General features: G+C 41.8%; 1 long non-coding RNA gene across 1 annotated transcript in view; it reads right to left on the reverse strand.

The window, feature by feature from the left end:
* Window positions 1-2,070: 2,070 nt before the first annotated feature.
* LOC118976710 (uncharacterized) overlaps window positions 2,071-23,953 on the reverse strand; it is a 45,627-nt gene continuing 23,744 nt past the window's right edge. Inside the window, exons 2-3 of the long non-coding RNA XR_005064336.1 lie at window positions 2,482-2,680; window positions 2,071-2,333 (exon numbers count right to left, since the gene is read on the reverse strand). This is a non-coding gene — a long non-coding RNA (uncharacterized LOC118976710). The remainder of the gene's footprint in view (window positions 2,334-2,481; window positions 2,681-23,953) is intronic.

The raw sequence follows: 23,953 nt of genomic DNA on the forward strand, positions 1-23,953 counted from the left end.
AAGAGAAGTAGAATATATTAAGTGCCAATTGCATGCTCAGGGCTAAGCTAGGCCTTCAACATTTGATGCATATCTTATTTATTCTCCACAATTACCCAAGAAGGAGATATTATAACCTTCATTTTGCAAGTGAAAAAATGCAAGTTTAGAAAACCCTAAGGTCCCACAGCTATAAATGAAAATGTTACGATTCATATCCAAGTTTGTCTTTCCAGTATTTTTGCAACATGTTACAAAATTTAGCCCCTTCTGAAATGGTGCCTTTGACCTTCTGGGTCTCCCCTTTACTCAGTCTCCATCTCTCACCTCCCAGGAACTTAGTCTGGCTCAGAACTCGCTTCTTCGAACAGACCTCAATAACTGCCCCAGAATACTCTTTAATTTCATGCAAACCCTCTTTTGGGCTTCTCATTATGTCATAGTTGTTGTGTGCTATATATAGCTGTTTCGGCAATATTTCCTATTTATGTACCTGGCTTTCCTGAGTTACTGGTTCCTGGAGGGCTGACTTGATCTCATGTGGGTGACTGGTGCACGGTGTCCGAAGGTGTGGATTGCCACCTCCTGCAGACTCAGTCTCCCTCCCTTCCCTCCTCTCCTCCTTCACTGGACCACCATTCTTCGTCCTTTTTCTCTCACTTATTTATTTGTCTTTTAAGCCTTCCGAATGTTTAACATTTAGATCTCCATTCCAAGTGCAAGGCAAGATGGCTTCAGCAGTTGTCTTCCGAGGCTCTGTCCACAATGAGGTCAGTGGGGGTTTTGGCCCACCAGCGGCAGGGAGGAATGACGGAGGCCGGCACGCTCGTTTCCCTCCTTCTGTAGAGCCGTGGGCCTCCTGAAGTGAACCCAGTGTCAGTCAGCCCCTGTGGCTCCGGTTCCTGATGCCCTCTGAGGCCACCACCAGTGCCCTGACGACCTTGGAGCTCTGCTCTCTGCTCTGTGACCAGCCCCTACCGTTGAATAACAGCCACAACTGCTGCTTAATTCATGAGACTCACAGTGTTAGCCTATAGATACCATGAGTTTTAGTCCCCTCCCCACGTTCCTTTCATTCACAAACATTTTCCAGACCTTGTCCAACGAGTGAGGCCATGACTTCCGTTGCCATCCGTTGCCATCCCAGAGGCAGGCAAATGCCGCTGAGGGTTAGAGAACAGGTATGAGCATCAGATGACATAACATGTGGGAGTTTGCTATTTTTTCCTTCTCTTATTTCTGCAGAGTGCACGTCCCCCCACTGCAGTCTGTGAATCACTCATCTTGAACACATGTTCCTAGCCCCTGACATCATTGTGTGGCAACACGGCCATGGTCCCCGAGCTAGGACGAAACAAGTGATCAATGCAGGGCAAAGGGTTAGCGCTCACACCCCCGCCAAGCTTCTTGTCAGCCCCCGAACTGCCAGAGGAGGCCCTTTGCCACCCTCACACATTCACCCCACACCGACAATCCTGGGAGCAGGCGTGTTGGCCACTGTTGCCTATCATTCTGCAAACAGGAAAAGTAAAGATTCTGGATGAGAAGCGTGTGGGCACGATCATTCCCTCACTTCACAAGTGAGAGAGCTGAGGCCGAGAGAGACTAATGACTTGCCCCAGATCTGCAATCTGGCGCATGACCGAGCCAGGGTTAGAAAGAAGGCAAGCAGTCAGCTCTAGAGTCTGTGCGCTGGGCCATCGCCTTCTGCAAGGTCCGCGCTTCCGCTTCGCTTCACAAATAGGGAAGCAAAGCCCCAAGGAAGTTAAAGAATTTCTCCACCCACAGCTGGAAGTTAGGGCAGAACCATGGACAGAATGGAGTAGAAACAGACCCAGTCGTCCTCTGTCGGCAGGAAATGGGCTCAGTCCTATCCTAACGGTTTTCTGGGGAATGGCAGGAATCAGATGCCTTTGTACTTATCTGTCTCTCTCCCCTCCTGTCGAAATAAATGTGAAGCCTCTCTCCTCCCCAGGACAAGGTAGACCTATCACTTGTCATTTCCAAGTGTCAGGAGTCCCAGAGGGTCCCTGACCCTCTGCTGCTAAACTTTACTTAAGACAAAGAGAAACAAAGGTTTGCACGGAGCAAACACAGGTATGTTAATCCATTTACTTCCAAAGTCTCTTCGTTTACTAATAGAAAGTACCTGGGCATGTTCTTCAAACTGAAAGTAATTTCTTCGGAAAGAAAGAGGATAAAAGGCACTGAGCCGCTGACCTTTCGTATTCAAGTGTCTCTGCATGTCCTCAGAGTGTGGCACAGCCCTCTCAGACCCTCGCATTTCCTCTTCTCAAAAGCTGCTTCTAATTGTCCATTTTAAGTGCTGGCACTGTGGCCCAGGGGTCTATTTTCTGCACAAAGAGACGAATTAGTGAAAAAGTAGAGCAACCAGCGCTACAAGAACATTACCAGAAAATACAAGTAAATGTAACACCCGGGGGGCACTGTTACTAAATAAGAAGCAACATGCAGAAGCCACTGTGAGCTGCTTCCCCAGACCTTTCGAGGAGTCGGCAGTTGAATGCATCACCAAGAAGGAAGTGCTATTAAACCAGGTGCTGCTACGATGTCAGGGGCACAATGGCGCCCAAAATAGACGAGATGCTCCTGCTCTTGTGGAGATCAGCAGCTAGAGGGGAGGAGACGGGCCATCAGCAAATGACCCAAGAAGTGCATAGTTTGTCATGTGGCCGTAGCACTGTGAAGATAAAGAAAACAGGGTAAGCAACAGACACATATTCAGTCTTTGTCCCCCAGTTCCTGTCACAAAACTGCTGAAACCTTTGGAATTTTTTGAGTGGTAGGAGTATCTTTTGTGACTCGGGAGGAGCCCCACTAAGATAGCCTTGGGATGGGGCCGGTCGCTGGGAGGACGATTGATTAGACTGTTCGAGCTTTCAGCCCCACCCTCTGACCTCTGGGAAGGGGAAGTGGGGGGCTGCAGATTAAGCTCTATAAAAACTCCTGAACAAGAAGATTTATGGGCTTGGGGGTTGGTGAGTGCATCCTTGTGCTGGAGGGCTGTGTCCTTCAGTTCCGTGGGGACAGAAGCTTCTGTGTCTGGGATCCTTCCAGACCTCGCCCTACGTATCTCCTCATCTGACTGTTCACCTGTGTCCTTATAATGTCCTTTACAATAAACTGGTAAATGGAGGTAAATGTTTCTCTGAGTTCTAGCAAATTAATCAAACCGAGGGGGGAGTTGTTGAAACCTACCATTTATAGCCAGTAGGTCAGAAGCTCAGGGAACAACTTGGAATTCTTAGGATTTGTGTCTCAGATGGGGGCAGTCTTGTGGGACAGAGCCCCTTCACCTGTGGGATCTGATGCTCTCTCTAGGTAGGCAGTGTAAGAATTTCATCAAATTTGTAGGACACCCAGGTAGGACACCCAGTTAGTGTCTATTGAGGATAAGGGAGTTGCTTGAGGGTGTTGGAGTTTGATAGGTGGGCCATGAACGCTTCCCGGACAAGGTGACATTTAAGCAGAGATCCGGAGAAAATGAGGGAGTACGGTGGTTTTCCTGCAGAAGAAACAGCACGTGCAAATGTCCTGAGGCAGGACCATGCCTGCCATAGCCGAGGGAGAAGAAGGAAGCCGGTATGGCTAGAGCAGAGGAAGAGGGAGGAAAGAGACAGAAATTGTCATGCCTTGTAGGGCTTTAGAGGCCAAGCAGATTTTAAAGTTTATTGAGAAAGTACGGAAGCCATTTAAGGTTTTGAACAGAGGAGTGAGCAGAACTGACTTCCCTTTGAGAAGGACCTGCTCTAGAAGGCTCCCTGGCAGCTGCGTGGGGGGTGCGGATTCCAGAGCCGAGCCTTTTCCGCCATGAGCAGTGAGAAAACTGATGGCCTAGAGGGGAAGACCAGTCAAGAATAAATGGAAAGAGAAGAGCAGAATGATTAAGGAATCTCTATCATCTGGTCTAGTCTGAGGATCCAAGGGAAGGCTTCCTGGAGGAAGTGATTTTCAGCTGGGATTTAAGGGGTGAGCAGAAGTAGAGGAGGGAAAGCAAAGAGGGGAAGAACTTTCCTGGGATGGGGAATGCACATGGAAAGACCCCGGCACGAGAGAGCACAGGTTTTGGGGGGAACAGAAACAGGACCAAAGAGGCTGAAGCACAGTAAGCAGGGGGCCAGGCCGGTGGGTTCACACTAAAGAAGGGAGGGCCTGTTCCTGCACGGCTTAGTCCAGAACGATGAGGACTGGCCGTGACCTTCAAGTTACAGGGAGCCAGTGAAGGATTTTCTTTAGAAAAGTTACATGATCAGACTGGTATTTTTCAGATGAGCAATGCCTTTGGCCCTTGGGCACCTGGACAGATACAGATGCCATTCCTGAGACAGGGAACCAGAAGCAGCCCTGTGTTTCGGAATTCTAGGGCCTTGGCCAATGCTGGTTTCTCCTCTCGAGCAAAGCCGGTGCTGCCCTGCACAGAGAACCAGCCAAAGTCGGCTCGCGGCGCCAGCCAGTCATTCAGCCGGGAGCTGAAACCGGTTATGTGGGGAGAATTCACACAGTGGGGCCAACGTGACAAATCACAGTGTTCTTCCAGTGAGTACTCCACTGTCCGCAAGGAAATCTGGCTCCGGTTTCAGGCTCTCCGGGGATTAGTTGTTGGTACTTCAGTGGCCAATTTTGTTACAGAATATTGACCTCCAATTTTGTTAAGGGATGTCGACTTTCCTACTTGGATTTAATGCACAGGTACCGCCTTACATATGGATAGAGGATCTTCTCCAGGCTCTTGCCAGAGGTGAGAATGGAAGCAGCTGTGGGGCCTGGGGAAGAACTCTGGGGAACCTGGAGGCACTCCCAGGAAACCAGTCTCGGCTGCTTTTCTGATTTATGGCTTTCTGGACTTACTCCCTGGACACCTTGCCTCCCCTTGACCTTTTATCTGACGCCAAGATTCCAGAATTAGCCGGATATTTGAGAAGGAGGCAGATACTGGAAAGCACAATAGGCAGGATGCCAGGAGATCCATCCACCCGCCCATCCAACAAATCATTGCTGAGCGTCAAGTCTGTGGCATATGCTCCCGAGCGCTGGAAATATAAAATTGAAGAAGTCTTCTGGGGTTATTAGCATCAATGGGGAAAGAGATCCATAAAGAACCCTAGCGCCAATGTTCATCAGGAGGCAAGTCAGGCTTTTGGAGTCTCTGATCCCAAGATTTTTAGGACACGAACAGAAGCAAAAAAATGGTATTTTGTAAGGGAGTCAAAACAGAAGCAGAGCAAAATAGATGTTCTGAGAGTAAGGGCTAGGGATTAGAAGAGGCAGACGAACTTAAGAAGGAGATGGGAGGAGACAGAAAGAAATGGAAATGGTTACAATTGGAAAGAAGGATGGTCCCTCCCGAATCCTCGAGACAGGAATGATGGAGGTGAACTCTGACAGGGTGGAGGCTGTGCCGCCGCCTCCGTTCTCCTCGGGAAATGAAGGGGGAGTGAAAACAGAACTGAAGTGGCTCAACCCAGAAACAGTTTCCGTTTCCGGCACAACACGAAGCAACAAGAGGTGGCCAGTCCATGGCTGACGCAGAGGCTTCTCAACGTTGTGCCCAGTGCCCAGACTCCTTCTACATTCCTACCTGCTGGCCTTAGTGTGTGGCTTCTGTCATTATATAGATAGTATGGCTGCTGACCCTCCAGACACTCCGCCTGCATTACAGGAGGGAACACAGAGAAAGGTAAATTGCGTGCCAGACCTGGCCGGGTGGCTCCTTTGGTTGGAGCGTGGTCCCATACACCAAAAAAGTCTGATCCCCAGTTGGGGTGCATTTCTCTCCACATTGATCTCTCACATTCTTATTCTCTTCCCCCAAGTCCCCCGCCCCCTGCCTCTCTCTACAATCAGTGGTTGTGTCTTCTGGTGAGGATTTGAAAAAAAGAAAGAAAGAAATTACATGCCAGCTATATCCTTCTTTTTTTTAAATCAGAAAAACAATAGCTTTCCTGAAGGACCCCATCCAGGAGATTTCCATTAACATCTCATTAACAGCCAGAGCTAGGTTTGGCTGCAAGGAAGTCTGGGTAGTCAGTGTTTTTAGCTCCCGGGAAGGAAAAAAGGGAGAATGGTTATTGGCTCAATGACTAGCTCTGCCTGTTGCACTGAGATTAGAATGAATTCTCAGGACACAGCTGGACTTTGAGAACACAAACTGGGGTCCCACCATCAGCTAGTTGGGTGATGCGGGTAGTTGTCTCACCATAGAGGGGCTAAGATTTTCTCATCTATAAGAGAAGACAGTTTAGGCATATTATTTCTAAGATTTAAAGCAAAAAATAAACCATCCACAATTCTAAGGACTTATATAACACCATTTCTAGAACTGACTTTCTTGGAAGTATGAAAAACCTTCTTTAGTAAAGCGAGCCTCTTCAGAATGACCCTGTGCAGACGTAGGAAAAATACTCTCCACAGGTACAATATGTTTGCTAAGGCTAATTAGCATACCAAATTCAAATGTTTCAGAGTTACGTAAATGTACACCTATGAATAATTCTCTAATATAGACACCAAGAAGTGCAAGTGCAGGGCTGAAGCCCATGGGATGTAAACAATTTAACAGAAAAGATTGAATTACCCTCCAAAAAAGCTGTGCCGATTTATATTCCTACTGGCAATGGGCCAGAGCATCAATTTCCCCAGCAGAAAATATATGTAAACATGAAGAAATAGGTAGTATTAGGAATGCTTTTATTCTTTGTCAGGCACTGTGCTGTGCCCTTTACAATCATTATTTNTAAATGTACACCTATGAATAATTCTCTAATATAGACGCCAAGAAGTGCAAGTGCAGGGCTGAAGCCCATGGGATGTAAACAATTTAACAGAAAAGATTGAATTACCCTCCAAAAAAGCTGGGCCGATTTATATTCCTACTGGCAATGGGCCAGAGCATCAATTTCCCCAGCAGAAAATATATGTAAACATGAAGAAATAGGTAGTATTAGGAATGCTTTTATTCTTTGTCAGGCACTGTGCTGTGCCCTTTACAATCATTATTTTACATGACTCTTCTGGCTACCCTATGGGGTAGATGGCACTATTATGCCCATCTTATAGACCAAGAAATGCAGGCTCAGAAAAGCTGAATAGCTTGCCCAAAGCCATACACTTAATCACTGGCAAAATTAAGACTGGACCACAGTTTGTCTTAATCCATTCTCTTACACCCTGAACTATATACTACCTCATAATTTTTTCCTACTGGGTCTGTAGTCTGCATGGAGACACATAGAAAGATCTCTCTCTCTCTCTCGCCTCAAGATTCTGCCCAGATGCCCTAACATTGCCAAGGCTAGAATTTGGTAGAGAGCAGTGTTGCTTAGAGTAAGTCTGAGCCACCACAAAGCCACAGATGGCAATATTCACTGACAAAACCTTCCAGAAGGATAAAAGGCCTCCCTTTGATGTTTTGCAGCAGTGTGAATAACATAGGCATAAAGGAAGTTTATTTTCACCTGCTCTTTCCTTTATTCAGTAGACACTAACTGCATTCTGGTGGCGTTTTCAAAGAACATCGCGAGCCTTTGGCGTTCTTTGTCCTAGACCCAAGGTGAGGTTCCCACGGGCCCGGGTCTACGCCCGACTTGATCCTCTCTGATGTGCTCTCAGCCACACAGCCAGGTCCTGAGCTCTGCTTTGTTGTAACACAGAACCGCCGCAGGAGGAAAAGGAAACCGCTGAACGGACTGACCCTGCTCCGACTGTGGATTTTCCTGCATCACGGTCAACACTCCACTGTAGCTATTAGTCCCCGACTAGTTCTTAGAATCCTGCCAAGACGGAAATGGCAGCACAAGTAAACCTTCAGTTTCACCTGGGACTTTTTTAGTGCATAATAAGAAGGGGTAGTGGCAGGAGTGCCTGGTTGTTACAAGCCGTGGGGCACCTTAATGAGAGGCAATGACACGGCCTTTGAGAGCGGGCCACTCGCAGAGTGGAGAGGTGGGCTGGGGGGATGTCACTCTTATCAACCAGCAAGAAAGATGCTCGGATCAGTTCGAATAAAAACAAGTTAAAAGCCCTCTATTTCAAAGCCCAGAGAAATGGCGTTGGCTGATACGATCATACTTTTAAAAAAGTCTGTTCATCAGGTGGATTACATCGATTTGCTTCTTTTAAAGCTTAATTGGGGTATAATTGCTTACAATCAAATTCACCCATTTTTAAGCATAGAGTTTAATGACTTTTCTCTTTTTTCTTTGTCAGTCTTGTCACTTTCACCAGTTTTAATAACCACGTCAAAGGACCCGCCTTTGGCCTAATTTTTTCTATTGTTCATCTGTATTCTCCCTTCATTGACTTGTGCTCTTTACCATTTCCTAGTTTTTACTTACTTTGGGTTTAATGTGCTTACTTCCTAGTTTCCTATGTTGAAAGTCTAGGTAAAACTGTGGGGGAACAGCTTTATTGAGGTAATTCACATACTATTCAATTCTCCCACTTAAGTATACAGTTCAATGGTTTAAAGTATATTCACAGAACTGTGCAACCAACATCAAATAACTATTAGAACATTTTCATCACCCGACAAAAGAAATTCTACACCCCTTGCCACCCCTTGCTAGCCCTTCCGCCAGCTCTGAACAACCACTAGCGTAACTTCTGTTTCTGTGATTTGCCTGGTCTGGACACCTCCTGTGAATGGAATCACACACTGTGTGGTCTTTAGTGACTGGCTTCTTTCACGGAACATAATGTTCTCAAGGCTCATCCATGTTGTAGCATATGTCATCCTTCAATCGTTTTATTGTCAAATAATATTCCAGTATGGATATACTACATTTTATGTATCCAGTCATCAGCGGATGAAGAGATGATTGGTTTTAAGTTTTCTTCCTTCCCAGTATCAGCATTTAAAGATCTGAAATTCCTTCTGAGCCCTCCTTTGATGCATCACACATTAGAATCCCATTCAAATATTTTCAAATTTTGTTTGTGAAATAAATCATAGATTTTTATAAACATTGATTTTCAAATGTTTGAGACTTGTCTATATTTTACAGATTAAATGATCTCTACTGATCTATCTTCAAGTTCTCTGTTTCAACTGCCTCAAAAATGATGTTTAAAACACCCAATAAATTTTTTATTTCAAGTATTATACTTTTTAGCTCTAAGATTTCTATTTGATTCCAACTAAGCTGCTCTGCTATCATCAGAAGTCAAAATCTGGCCCTGGCTGGTGTGGCTAGTGGACTGAGCACCAGCTTGTGAACCAAAGGGTTGCTGTTTCAATTTTCACTCAGGGCACATGCCTGGGTTGCAGGCCAGGTCCCCAGTAGGGGGAGTGTGAAAGGCAACCGCACATTGATGTATTTTTCCCTCTTTCTCCCTCCCTTCCCCTCGGTAAAAATAAATAAAATCCTTTAAAAAAAGAAATCAAAATTTGTTTTTAGACATTTTTTAAAAAACACAACCATTGCAAAGATCTGATGGGGAAGGGATCTAGGTAGGACATCTCCTAAGAATGTGCTTTTAGAAAGATGCAAGATTTACTAGGAATATTATCAAAATTAGGAAAGTATAAATTTATAAGGAAAATCACATTCATCTCTCTGAGGTGCTTATGTTAGTTTTCAAAAGGGAAGGAAAACTGAAAAGGGAATAAATAGCCAAACTACCATGTCAATTTTAAAACTGGTATTTTTCACAGAAGACTTTGTTTAACATTGAAGATATTCACGCACTGCTGCATTTAATTCAAAGGCTCAAGTTTTAAACAAATTGGGATCAGTTGCTATGTTAGATGGCTTCTAGTTTGACCCCGCCTCCTTCATACCATAAATGACAAACAACGAGCATGCCCGAGGATGGGACTGAAACAGGTGCCACACAGCCAACGAGGCGGAGGGTGGTGGGGTACAGTGTGATCCCAAAGACCCAAGGTCCTCGCTGCTGGGGCCGGGGGTGGGGCGGGGCAGGCAGAGAGAACAGCAGCATGTCAACAGCTGGCCTGTTTGATGAGCAAAGGTCATGACAGATTTTGCCCCCACAGAAAAACTCGGATCACTCTCTGGCGAGAAAATTTTACAGTAAATATCTGGTGCAAATAAAAAATTTAACATCACATAATTGAAGCTGGCCTTTCAACCAGGTGACTGGTTTATGGATTAGCAAAGTAAACCAGTTAAAAACTCCACTATTTGCAAGACATTGTTAAGGAAATCAGTGCCACTGAATTACATACTCAGAAAGGTTAAGATGGCAAATTGTGTTATGTATATATTAATTGCAATAAAAAACTATTTAAAATAAACAACAAACAAGAAAAAACTCCACTATTATCACTGATTCTTATAAAAAATGAAGCTCCTCTTGCACAAGTTAAAACACCTTCACATTTTGGAATGAAACTACTTAAAAAATCTCTCCTTCTCTAGAACTGTGTTAGAGCAACATGAGACTATTGGGTTCAAAGTATCATAATTTTTGTCCTGCAATAACTGATCCAAAGACCCCAATTTAGATTTTTTTAAAAGGAAGTTCACATGATTCACTGAACCACCAAGTTTCAGAGGCAGCCAAAGAGAGAAAAACCTGATTCTCAGAGGTAAATTGAGCCCCTGGCTCAAGCAATGGGAATAAACTATAAAAATATTATGAAATGGAAGCAGGAGTGAGTTAGAAGGAGACAAAACCAAAATTCAGTGTCATTTTGAGGAGTCACCAACATTTAAAGTTCAAAACATCATGCCATGTTATTTTAATCGGCCAGTGTATTGCTGGCATTTTAAAAAAACCTAAACATTTAAACAATTAGACAAAACACATAATATAAAAATTTTCATCGTGACTGTTCTTCAGTGCAGTTCAGTGGCATTAAGCACATTCACCGCGTTGCGCAACCGTTGGTACCTTTTAAACATTGTAACTGTTACAATGGCCACATGATAGCACTGGCTAATGCCTACTTTCTCTAAGCTAATGGTTTTTCTTTGAGGAAAGAAGACCAACCCAGGGAGAAGACATGCCCGCTGTTGGGTGAGAGTAACAGGAAGGAAGAATCTGGCTCAACATGAAAAAGAACTTTCTATATTTAGATCTGACCAAGAGAGGAACAGGAGGCCTGGGAGCTCCCTTTGAAGATGAAGTGTTCACACAGGGGCCCTGGGGCCACCTGTTGGGTGTGTTTTGGAAGAGATTCCAGTCCTCGGTGGGAGAGGGACCTCTGGGCTCCCCTCCAACCATGAAATCCTAGAGGTGAACTGACTTAGAAATTGCTGTGCACTCAGGTTTCAGATGAACGTACTGGAGTTCAAGTGCACTAGACTGGGCTTTAAAATAGTCACACTTAAAACCACTATTCGCAGATTTCATCCTTTTCCTGGCAAGTCGGCTCCTGGTTTGGCCTAAACTATGAAGAAATAATTAAAAGCAAGGTACTTAGGTCTCAGCCCCAACCCAGCCACTTATTGACCAAGGGATGAGAGGCAGGTAACCTTCAGAAAAAGCTACTTTTCTCTTAAATGGGCCTTCAGGTCCATCCCATTCCAATCCATTTCTACAGTGCTGCCAGAATAATCTTTCTTAGATGTAAATCTGAGCATAGTACTATTTCCCACTTAAAAAATATTCATCTTTGGCTGGTGTGGCTCAGCGGACTGAGTGCCAGCCTGTGAACCAGAGGGTCGCTGGTTCAATGCCCAGTCAGGACAAATGCCTGGGTTGTAGGCCAGGTCCCCAATTGGGGGCATGTGAGAGGCAACTGATCGATGTATCTCTCAAACATTAATGTTTCTCTTCCTCTCTTTATCCCTCCCTTCCCCTCGCTCTAAAAATAAATAAATAAATACTCAATGATACCCATTCACTTTCAAATCTCTCAGCCTGGCATCCCAGGCTACCCTGCTCATCCTTTGGCACTTGTTACTGTCATTCCTTCTCTCATGCGCTAGTCTTTGGTTGGAATTAGTTGTTTTATTTCTCCAGTTCTCCTTTGTGTTGCTAATTTATACATTGTCCTCAAGACTTGACTCAGGTGTGGTCTTTTATAAGAAAATATGCCTGTGTTCCCTTACAGTTTAGCCAGGCTTCATCACAGCACCCTCATCATCTGTGTCCATGACCATGACCATCACAGAAAAGGCACCTTTGCCATACTTTCAGCTCTGTGGGGAGAAAGATAAAATTAGATCCCTACCTCAATTCATACACCACAGTCATTTCCCAGTGGGTAAAAAGATAGGAGGACTAAAAATAATCTTGGAGTGGGAAAAGTCTATGACATAAAACATAAAAGCCACTTTAGAAAGACTAAAAAAATTAGGCCTGGCTGGTGTCGCTCAGTGGACTGAGTGCAGGCTGTGAACCAAAGGGTTGCTGGTTCGATTCCCAATCAGGGCACATGCCTGGGTTGTGGACCAGGTCCCCAGTGGGGGCCATGTGAGAGGCAGCCACACACTGATGTTTCTCTCCCTCTCTTTCTCCCTCCGTTCCCCTTTCTCTAAAAATAAATAAATAAAATCCTTTTTTAAAAAAGAAAGACTAAAAAAATTAAATTCTCCATGTCAAAAACATTAACAAAATCTAAATCCAAATAATATAGGGCAAAAGCTTGAAACATAGTTCACTTAGAGACTCTACAAATCAATAAGAAAACATAAAAATGGGCAAAGAAGATAAGTAGTATGCATAAAACAGTTACATATGGCTTCTAAAAATTGAAAAGGTAAACTTTATTATTCGTAAGAGAAGTGCAATTAAAACTGCAATGGAATACAAGTTTTCATTGCTCATATTAGCAAAGATTAAAAATTTTTGAAAACACTGTTGGTAAGAATATGTGGAAACAAGCATTCCACTTATACACTGTGGATGAAAGTGCAAATTGGTACGAAACTTCATACCAATGAAGTTTCATACCAAACTTCATACCATACCGCTAACAGTGATCAAAATACAAGCACATGTTCCCTTGACCCAGCAACTTTCTTGCTGGGACTTTGTCCATAAATTTGTTCACCAGCAAAATGGCAAATTGAAGATGAAAAAGGAAAAATAAAGAAGTATCTGTTCCTTTAAAGTCTCCTAAAACTTACATGAAACACATTTGATGCTTATAGATGAAATTACTGATTCACTTTCTCCAATGGGTATTGCTTTATGCAAATATTCTACTTCTTAAATTAATTTTGGTCATTGTTTCTCAGAACACATTTTATCTAAGTTTTTAAAACCTAATGGCAACATTCATTTGTATTATTATAATCATGATTTTTAATAGATCTACTGTCTGTTACGTCCTCTTTTTAGTTAATATTGAAACTTTAAATTTACTTTTAAATAAATTTAAACTTTAGTTTATTTCAACTTTTAAATTTTTTCTTTCTGTCTTTCTAGATATTGTGTTCCTTAGTCAATTCATTTTCAAAGTAAAAGCCCTGGTTTTAGTGAATCTCTTTATTGTTTGTTATTTTATCTACATTTGCTCATATCTTAATTATTTACTTCATTTTACTTTCTATGGACTTACTCTATTAATTTTTTAGAGCTATTTGAGCACAAAGATTTATTCATTTATTAAAATGAATAAATTTCATTCATTTAAAATCAATATATTTAAAATCTTTCCTGTTTAAGGCCATGAATTTCCCTTAAATACTTGAGTTGTTTCCTCAAGTTTTAAAACATAATGTTCTTGGTTTTCATTTTAAATATTTTATAATTTCATCAAATTTTCTTCTTATCTCATGAGTTATTAAAGTTAAATTTCCCCAACATTTTACTTTGTAAAATTTTAACTTTGTCTTGAAAAATTTTAAAACTATAGGAAAACTGAAATGGTTATACAATAAATCAAAAGAATAGTAAAATGAATACCTGTATAGCACTTACTTAGATGTATACATTCACATTTTGCTATACTTTTTTCTCCATTAACTCTTTTATTGGTGAGGCATTTAAATGTAAGTTATAGACATCACGGCACTTCACACTTAACTAAATATTAACAATTACTATTTTTGGTAGCATTTTTATTTATTGATTTTGGAAAGAGAGAGAAAGGGAGGAAGGGAGAGAGAGATGTCAATTTGTTGTTTCACTTATTTATGCGTTGAGTGGTTGCTTACTGTGCATGCCCTGATCAGGGATCGAACCTGCAACCTTGACGTATCAGGTTGAGACTCTAACCAATTAAGCTACCTGGCCAGAGCTGGTAAGTAGGCTTTTCTTTCTTACTTTTTAAAATATTTTATTTTGTAAAGACTTTGTTTATAGACAGAGGGGAAGGGAGGTAGGTAGAAAGAGAGGGAGAGCAACATCAATATGTGGTTGCCTCTCGTGTGCTCCCTACTGGGGATCTGGCCTGCAACCCAAGCATGTGCCCTGACTGGGAATTGAACCAGCAACCGTCTGGATCGCAGGCCAGCACTCAATGCACTGAACCACACCATCCAGGGCAGCTTTCCTTTTTATTGTTGTAAAGTATCACTCTTAAAACCTATTATACTCTTTTTATCTAAATCCTATTTGGTCTGCTATTAATTTTGCCAATAGGCTTTCTTTTGATAAGCATTCGAATGGTAATCTTTGTTTACTTGTTTAGTCATGTTCTTAAGTTATATTCACCTGAGTTTTGCACTAACAATGAAATGAAAAGAAAATTTGATAAACAATCCCATTTACAATAGCATCAGAAAGAATAAAATACTTAGAAATAAACTTAACTAAGGAGGTAAAAGACTGGTACATGGAAAATGATAAAATATGTTGAAAGAAATGAAAGAAGACCTGAGCAAGTAAAAAGCATTCTGTTTTTATAAATTAGAAGATACAATGTTGTTAATAATAATGTTGATATAATACTACCCAAAGCAATCTACACATTCAGTGAAATACATATCAAAATCCCAATGCACTTTTTACAAAAATAGAAAAAATTCTAAAATTCATATGGAATCACAAAGGATCCTGAATAGCCAAAGTCAATTTTGAGAAATAACAAAGCTGAGATTTGTGGTCAAGATAGAGGTGTAGGTAAACACAGAGCATCTCATCACACAACCACAGCAAAAATTACAACTAACCTACAAAAAAGCTGTCAACCAAAATCATCAGAAAATTGAGCTGTATGGAAGTGCAACAATCAAGGAATTAAAAAGGTCACATTCGTTTGGACGGGTATGAGGGGCAAAGACATGGAGATGCAGAATAGGCAGTCCCACACCCACGTGAGGTGGATTAAAATTGAGAGGATACCTCGAGAGCCAGGGCTCTCAGACCCACACCAGACCACCCAGCCCAGGGTTCCAGTGCCAAGAAGGTAAGTCCCCATAACTTCTGGGTGTAAAAACCTGTGGGAGTTGGGGTAGTGGATGAAACTGTGGGATTCTCAGGCATCTCCTCTTATAGGGCCCTCGACATACTTAGGACTTGGGCAGACTCACTCCTCTGGGCTCCAGGACTTGGGGGCAGCAGCTTGTAGGGCACCAGTGGACTACGGGGAGAAACTGAAGTGTCTGGCATCAGGGCAAGTGCTGGGGTACAGCTTCCTCATGGACAAAACTCCAGAGCCCAGGCAGTGGCCATTGTCCCTTTTTTGAGCCCTCCCCCACACAGAGCCACAGAGTGGAGACACCATATCTGAGATCCATCAACCTGGTTCACACGGGTTGCCCCACCCTGGTGATTACCTAAGGCTCTGCCCCGTCCAACTTACAGGTGTGCTTTTCTACAGTGGCCACAGTACTAAGGCAGGGAGTCAAAGCAGCTCTACCTAATACATAGAAACAAACGCAGGGAGACAAAGAAATAGGAAGAGGCAAAGAAATAGGGCCCAAATGAAAGAACAGAACAAGACTCCAGAAAAAGAACTAAACGAAATGGAGATAAGTGATCTCTCAGGTGCAGAGTTCAAAACAATGCTTATTAGGATGCTTGAGGAACTCACTGGGTACTTCAACAGCATTAAAAAAAAAAACCAGGCAGAAATGAAAGTTGTAGACACTAAGTGTAACAAAGAAAAATGTACAGGGAATCAACAGTGGAGGGATGAAGCCAAGAATCAAATCAATGATTTGGAACATAAGGAAGAAAAAAATCAATCAGAATAGCAAGTAGAAAAAGAATCCAAAGAAACAAGGAAAGGGTAAGGAGTCTCTAGGGCAACTTCAAACACACCAACATTCAAATCAGAGGTGCCAGAAGGAGAAGATCAAGAAATTAAAAACTTATTTAAAAAATGATGAAAATCTGCCCTAATTTCATGAAAGAAACAAAATACAAGTCCAGGAAGCACAAAGAGTCCAAAGAAGATGGACACAAAGAGAGCCACACCAAGATACATCATCATTAGAATGCCAAAGGTTGGAGATAGAGAATCTTAAAAGCAGCAAGAGAAAAGCAGATGGTTAACCTACAAAGGAGTTCCCATAAGACTGTCAGTTGGTTTCTCAAAAGAAGCTTTGCAGGCTGTAAGGGACTGGAAAAAGTATTCAAAGAAAAGCTAAAGAAAAGCTGAAGAAAAACAAGGACCTACATCTAGATTACTCTATCCAGGAAAGCTGTCATTTAGAATAGAAGAGCAGATAACGTGCTTCCCAGACAAGGTAAAGCTAAAGGAATTTATCATCGCCAAGCCAATATTATGTGAAATGTTAAAGGGACTTGTTTAAGAAAAGATCAAAACTATGAACGTTAAAATGGCAATAAATTCACAACTGTCAATAATTGAATCTAAAAAGCAAACTAAGCAAACAAGCAGAAGAGAAACAGAATCATAGATATGGAGATCATTTGGATGGTTACCAGTTGAGAGAGGAAAGGAGAAGAGTCACGGATAAGGTGCGAAAATCAAGAAGTATAAATTGGTAGGTACAAAATAGGCAGGGGGGATGTTAAGAACAAGTATAGGAAATGGAGCAGCCAAAGAACTTACATGCATGACCCATAGGCATGAACTAAGGGAGGGTTGCCACAGGGGATGGAAGGTCCCAAATAGAGGGGCAAAATGGCAAAAATTTGGACAACTGTAACAGAATAATCAATAAAATATATATATTTTTTAAAAAGAACAAAGCTGGAGGCATGATGGTCCTTGATTTCAAACTATATTACAAAGCTACGGTGCTTAAAACAGTATGGTACAGCATAAAGGCAGACCTATAAACCAATGGGACAGAGCCCTGGCTGGTGTGGCTCAGTGGATTGAATGCCAGACTGTGAAGCAAAAGGTTGCTTGTTCAATTCCCAGTCAGGCAACATGCCTAGGTTGTGGGCCAGGTCCCCAGGAGGGGGCATATGAGACGCAATGACACATTGATCTTTCAATGTGTGAGATCTTTCAATCTCCCTCTCTTTCTTCCTCCCTTCCCCTCTCTCTAAAAATAAATAATGAAATTTTTTTAAATAAATAAATAAATAAACCAATGGGGCAGAATAGAAAGCCCCAAAATAAATCCACACATATATGGCTGATCAATCTTTGATGGTGACAATAATACATATTATGGAAGAAATAGTCTTTGTAATAAATAGTATTGGGAAAACTGGATATCAAAATGCAAAATAATTAAATTGAACCATTATTTTATACTACATACACACAAAAATCAACTCAAAATAAATTAAAGACTAAAAGTAAGACCTGAAATAGTAAAACTCCTGGGGGGGAAATCATAGGGGAAAAGTTTAATGACGTTGGTCTTTTTTTTTTATTTTATTTATTTATCTTTAGATGGGAAGGGAAGGAGAGAAGGAGAGAAATATCAATGTATGGTTGCCTCTCGTGAGTCCCCTTCTGGGAAATGGCCTGAAACCCAGGCATGTGCCCTGACTGGGAATCGAACTGCGATTGTGTGGTTCACAGGCCCGCACTCAATCCACTGAGCTACACCAGCCAGGGCTGGTCTTGACAATGATTTCATAGATATGACACCAAAATCACAATAAAAAAAAGCAAAAATATACAAATAGGACTACATCAAAACTTCTGCACAGTGAAGGAAACAACATAGTGAAAATACAATCTATGAAGTTGGAGAAAATATTCACAAGCCTTATAAGGAATTCTTACAACTTAAATACCCCTCATACCCCAATTTAAAAGTGGACTAAAACTTGAGTAGACACTTCTTCAAAGAAGTCACCCAAATGGCCAACAGATACATGAAAAGATGCTCAGTGTCATTTCATCAGGGAAATGCAAATTAAAACCACAAAAAGACAGTAAGTGTTCTGGAGCATATGGAGAATGTGGAAGCTTGTACAGTGTTTGTAGGGATAGAAAATGGTGCAGCCACCATGGAAAACTCTATGAAGATACCTTAAAAAATTAAAAGGAAAACTACCATATGATCGATCTAGCTATCTCACATCTGGATATTTAACCAAAAAATTGAAATTTGGACCTCGGAAAAATATAAGCACTCTCATGTTCATTGCAGCTCTAGTCACAATAGCCAAGGTGTGGAAACAACTTAAATGTACATTGATGGATGGAAGGACAAAGAAAGTATGGCATGAACATCCCATGGAACACCATTCAGCTTTAAATTCTGTGATAGTCAGCAACATGGATGACCACTGAGGGCATTAAGCTAAGTGAAATAAGCCAGTCACGGAAGGACAAAGACTGCATGATTCCACTTCTGTGTGATATCTAAACTACTGGTTACCAGGGGCTGGAGGTGGAGGGGAGGGAGGAAATAGAATATCACTAATCAATGAGCAAGCATAAACTGTCAGTTTTGCAAGATAAGTTCCAGAGATCTAACACTGTGCCTACAGTTAGCAATAATACTGTATTGTATACTTAAAAGTTTAAGAGGGTATATCTCAGGTGAACTGTTCTTACCACAATATGTTTATAATGCACTTTGTTAATGTCTGTATTTTAATTATGGAATTAACTTACATTTATTGCTATTACTAACATGTGTAATAATTTCTGTCACTTTATTTTGTATTGTCTGTTTTCTATGTTTTTCTTTGCTTCTTTCTTTCTCCTTTTCCATTGTCTGTGGGATGTGACAAAGTTGAGGATACTTTTCCCCCCTCCTGCTGGATTGGAATAGATTGCATTTCTCTTCCTTTCAGGATTCCTGTTACTTTTTTAATTGGCTCCAACAAACTATGTCATGCATGTTTATTCAGGTGCTACTATTCCAATATCTCTAAATCACTCGTTGCCAACTGCAAGCAAGAGAAAACACAGAGGTTCCTCAGTGCTTGATAGATTCCATTTCTCATGAAGTCACCACACGTTCTTTTGTCTATTACTTTCTCAAAAATATTCTTCCTTTGTTTTGTTTTGAGGACGGACATCATGGTTATACATCTTCATATTTGTTTACAAATTTTTCCCCCTGCTGTACAATTTGATGGGTTTTAACAAATGCATGCGCATAGGTAATCTATATCTCTACCAAGATAATGAATATTTGCACCCCCTGGGAAGTACACTTGTGTGAAAAATTTTTTCAAGCTAGATGAGTTTTGCTGTCATAAAACTTTACATGAAAAAACTCAGGCAGTATGTACTCCCTCGTCTCTTTCCTCAGCATAATGTCTGCAAAATTCACCCATGTTGTTGTGCATATCAGGAGATTTTTGTTTTTCTGCCAAGCTGTACTCCATTGTGTTGACATACGCAATTAGTCTGTCTGTTCTCCTGGTGATGAACATTTGTTTCCAAATTTAGGCTATTATCAATAAAATTGCCATGCACATTTTTGTATAAGTCTTCTGGTGGACATGTTTCCATTCTCTTGATTACTGTATCTTGCTGTGTATAATGCTCGCCTTTTTGCCCAAAATTTTCAGTGAAAAATAAGGATGTCCATTCTACATGAGTAGTCTAATTCTGTATCTATATAAATATTTTTAACTTTTTGATTGATGCTTATGCATTAAAAGTGTAACTCTAGAAAGCAATAATGATATCCATATGCAAAATAATAATACAATAATCTGGAATACAATAATAATCAGTTTTGTTTCTAAATATAAATAAATCAATAATTGAATGAGAAAATTAAAATGAAAGATTTTTTCCCCGAAAGTTTGGGCCAAAAATGTGGGGGCACATTATACATGGCAAAATACAGTAATTACTTAGGAATAGAATTAATGGCCCAAAGATAAGTGTGTATTTAACTCTCCCGTCCAAGTACTAACCAGCCCCAGACCTGCTTACCTTCCGAGATCAGACAAGATCGGAGTGTTCAGTATGGTATGGCCGTAGACTTAACTCACTAAGAATTATTGCTAATTGTTATATCTTCTTTATGAGTTACAACTCTTATTATTATGACATGTCCCTTTTTATTGCTGGTAATACCCTTTGTTTTAAAGTCTATTTGTCTGATTTTAATTTAGCTACTCCAACTTCCTTATGTTTACCATCTGCAAAATATGTCTTTTTCATCTTGTTACTTTCAACCTGAGTTTTTATATTTAAGGGGTATCTCTTGTAGACGGAATGTAGGTAGGCTTTGATCTTTTTTTTTTATCCAGTCTGATCATCTCTATGTTTTAGTTGGAATGTTAGTCTATTAACTTTTGATATATACACCGAAATGAGTAGAATTAGGTGTATCAATTGCTATTTGTTTTTCATTTGTTCATCTGTATATTTGTTCATCTGTCCTTCCTTTCTTGTTTTTATGAGCTAATCAATTTTTTAAACTATTTGAGTTAGTCTTCTGTTGGCTTTGCAGCTGTACTTCTTTGCATTATTAATTATTTTAGTGGTTGCTCTACTATCAATATGTATCTTTAACTTACCATAACCTACTTAGGGTTAATATCGTCCGGCTTCACCCTCCTTCAGGAAAGCTGCCATGAGGAGAGTGGCTGACGGACAGCTGCCGGCCGAGGCACTTGCTGGTCTGCTGCAGCATTAGGGCAGGGACCACCGACAGCATCCCAGGCTGCTCCCAGGCATCATGGACGTCCTGGAGGCAGGCCACTCTTGATGACATAGGACCCAATCTCTGCTCTGGAGATTTGACTTGGCCTGGCCAAGATTTTCTAAGAGCTGCACTTCAGGAGAGGCTTCTCCTACCCAGTCCTTCTTCCCCCTCTCCTTTCACAGGTATCAGAAGCTCTGTATCTTTCATGGCATTTCCCTCAGTAAGTCTCCTGCATGTCAAATTCTGTTGTGGCAGCTGTTTCATGGGGACCTCAAACTGATGTAGTCTTTCATATAGACCATGTCTTTACTATTTCTGAGGCTCTTCATTTCTTTCTGTAGATGGTAATTCCCAACACTATTGTGATGCTTTCTTTTTTCTGTTTCTAGGGTACAAGCTACATAGAAACATTTTCTCTTATAATCCTATCCCTTAAATCTACATAGTAATCGGTACCGAGTAAACGCTCAATAAATGCTTAGAGAATGAATAAAATGGAGATAATATACTTACTAAGGGGTTGCCTGCCTTTGCTGAGGGCTGTACCTGAGGCCGGTGCACTGCTTCATTGCTAGGTTTACATGAATTATCCCCCTACAGCAAATAACTGGAACAATCCCACATTGGACCCACCAATACTGTCACCTCATAGCAACATAGCAAAAACTTTTTTTAAAGAAAGATTTTATTTATTTTTTAGAGAGAGGGAAAGGGAGGAAGAAAGAGAGGGCCTCTCAGGTAGGGCCCTAGCCCACGACCCATGCACTTGCTGCGACCAGGAAGTGCCCCGACCAGAAATCAAACTGGTGACCCTTCGGGTCTCAGGTTGGCACTCAAACCACTGAGTCACACCACCCAGGACATAAAAACTTTTTCATCTCTTAATGAAGCTGTTGGTGGGAAATGGCAATCAAGAGATGGTTAACATTTCTGTTTAATTTGAAAATGTGGTCAAGGGATACTAAGATCTTTGGAAAAATCTCCATGGACATGTGATGGTTGAAGAAAGCTAGAGCCTCCGTAAACAGCTCCCTGTTTACGTATTGGGAATTTTAAGATCTCGAAATACCTCCTTCTGAGTGTCAGTGGTCTACTGAACAGGCAGCCTGCTCTCACACCACCTCGCTCACAGCTACCTGCTCCTATCCCTTAGGTCTTAATATTCAGCTCTTATGCTCTCCCTCTCTCTTTGATCTCCAAAGCCAGGGCTTGCCCTTGAGCCTGGTCCACTCCTCTCGCCTTTCCCTGTATCACTGACGTGTTTTGTTATTCTTTCTGCCTCTACCATTACTCTTTTGGGGAACACCTCCGTGTACAGGAATCCAGCAGGGAGGACCCGTGTTGTCAGTGCTGTACATCCCCAGTGGCTGCCCTAGACACTTCTTGTGTGCTTTGGTTCAGCTATATTGTGGGTTAAAAGGCTGTACTAGGCTGACTTGGGAGTGTTATCCCTGCGGTCACATCATTTCTACGGGCACAGGCGTTGGAACGCCAAACAAATAATGTAAGATGGAATACAACTTGTCTCTGAGTTGAGGCCACCTGCAGCCCTGTAAGGGCAGGAAGACTATTTGACAGACCCCAGCTGCTCCAGTGTTTGGTGCAAAGCTGGAATTTGTGGATAGAGCTATAGCATGTCACTGTGTGTGTGTGCGTGCATGTGTTTGCAGGCAAGCATGTGGGCATATCGTGGTCGGGGAGGGCAAGGAGGGAAGGAAGGATCATCATAGTTCACCCACTGTTCAGATTCAAACACTTGACTTTCCAAGATTCTGGCTTTTGTAGGCTTCGGGTGTTGCATTTCCCTTATCTTTTGTTGTTGGATGCCATCGATGGCAGATAGGCAACCAGCTAAAGAATATCCTTTTAAGGAAATTCTTGCTTGAGAATATGCTTATTGGTTGCAAAGAGAGGAGAATGGAGGGGGAGAGGGAGAGGAATCATCAATGTGAAAAAGGAATATTGATTAGTTGCTTCTTGTTCGTGCCCCTGACCAGGGACTGAACCCACAACCTAGGCGTGTACCCTGACTGAGAATCAAACCCATGACCCTTTGGTTTATGGGACGACCCTCCAACCAACTGAGCCACGTTGGCCAGGACTAAAGACTATCCTTTGAATTTCAGAAGAAATTTACCTAGTTCCCAGGGCAACAAATCCTGCATGGGCAGATTTCTTGAAGCTCTAAGTTAGTGATTCTCAACCTGCACATACATGAGAATCAATAGGGAGCTTTTAAAACCTACCGATGCCAGCCAGCCGCTGCCTCAGACCAGTTGAATCAGATTCTCCGGGGTGAGGCCCAGGAAATCAGTGTGTATGGGTGTGTACACACACACAGCCCCCACTGATTCTAATGTGCAAGCTGGGTTGAGAAGTTCTCAGGGTGCGACACTCAGGTTTGTCCCTCTTTGAATGTGATGCTAAGACCTGATAATCTTGTCTGAGCAAGGATCCTATGCCACTTCTGCAGAGCAGGCTGTTCATAGATACTTTTTCTTTTTTTTGGTGACATTACAGGCACCTGATAGTTTAGAAGGGAACTGGATCTCCTTTTAAGTAAACAATGTTCTCTCTTTCAGGGGAAGAGGAGGAGGCAGAATTGAAACCCAGTAAGATAATTGAAGCAACTCCAGGAACCGATGACAAAAAGCTCTTCCACATATTCATTACATAAAGGCAACTGCTGCTTTTAGAAGAAACACAATTTGTACTAAATCTTCCTCCCTTTGGAATTATCTATACATCTCTAAATTAATTTGGACTTACTGAGGCATTTCTTATTTTTGAGAGAACACCTCCTTTCCCTATCTATGTCCTCCCCGCTCCCCCCAAACGTGTTTTCCTTTTGCTACATGTTGAGAGCTGGAGGAGGGGAAGTCCTTTAGTGTTTATTTTAAAGGCAACATGTGACATCTTACCAAAACAGGAATCCTACTAAAAATACTTTCTCTTCGACTTATCCAGCAGTTGAGTAAGGGGTTAGCAGGGAAGGGATTTAAACATTAGTTCCCTCGGAACAGAGTTAGTCAGTGTCTGGCATACCTGTAATGAGTCAAGCTGCCTGCAAAGTGTAACTTGTGGAATTAACAACGAGGAAC

This window comes from Sturnira hondurensis, unplaced genomic scaffold (genome assembly GCF_014824575.4).
Source record: "Sturnira hondurensis isolate 20B ecotype Veracruz unplaced genomic scaffold, ASM1482457v3 Scaffold0021143, whole genome shotgun sequence".
Classification (NCBI taxonomy): Eukaryota; Metazoa; Chordata; class Mammalia; order Chiroptera; family Phyllostomidae; genus Sturnira; species Sturnira hondurensis.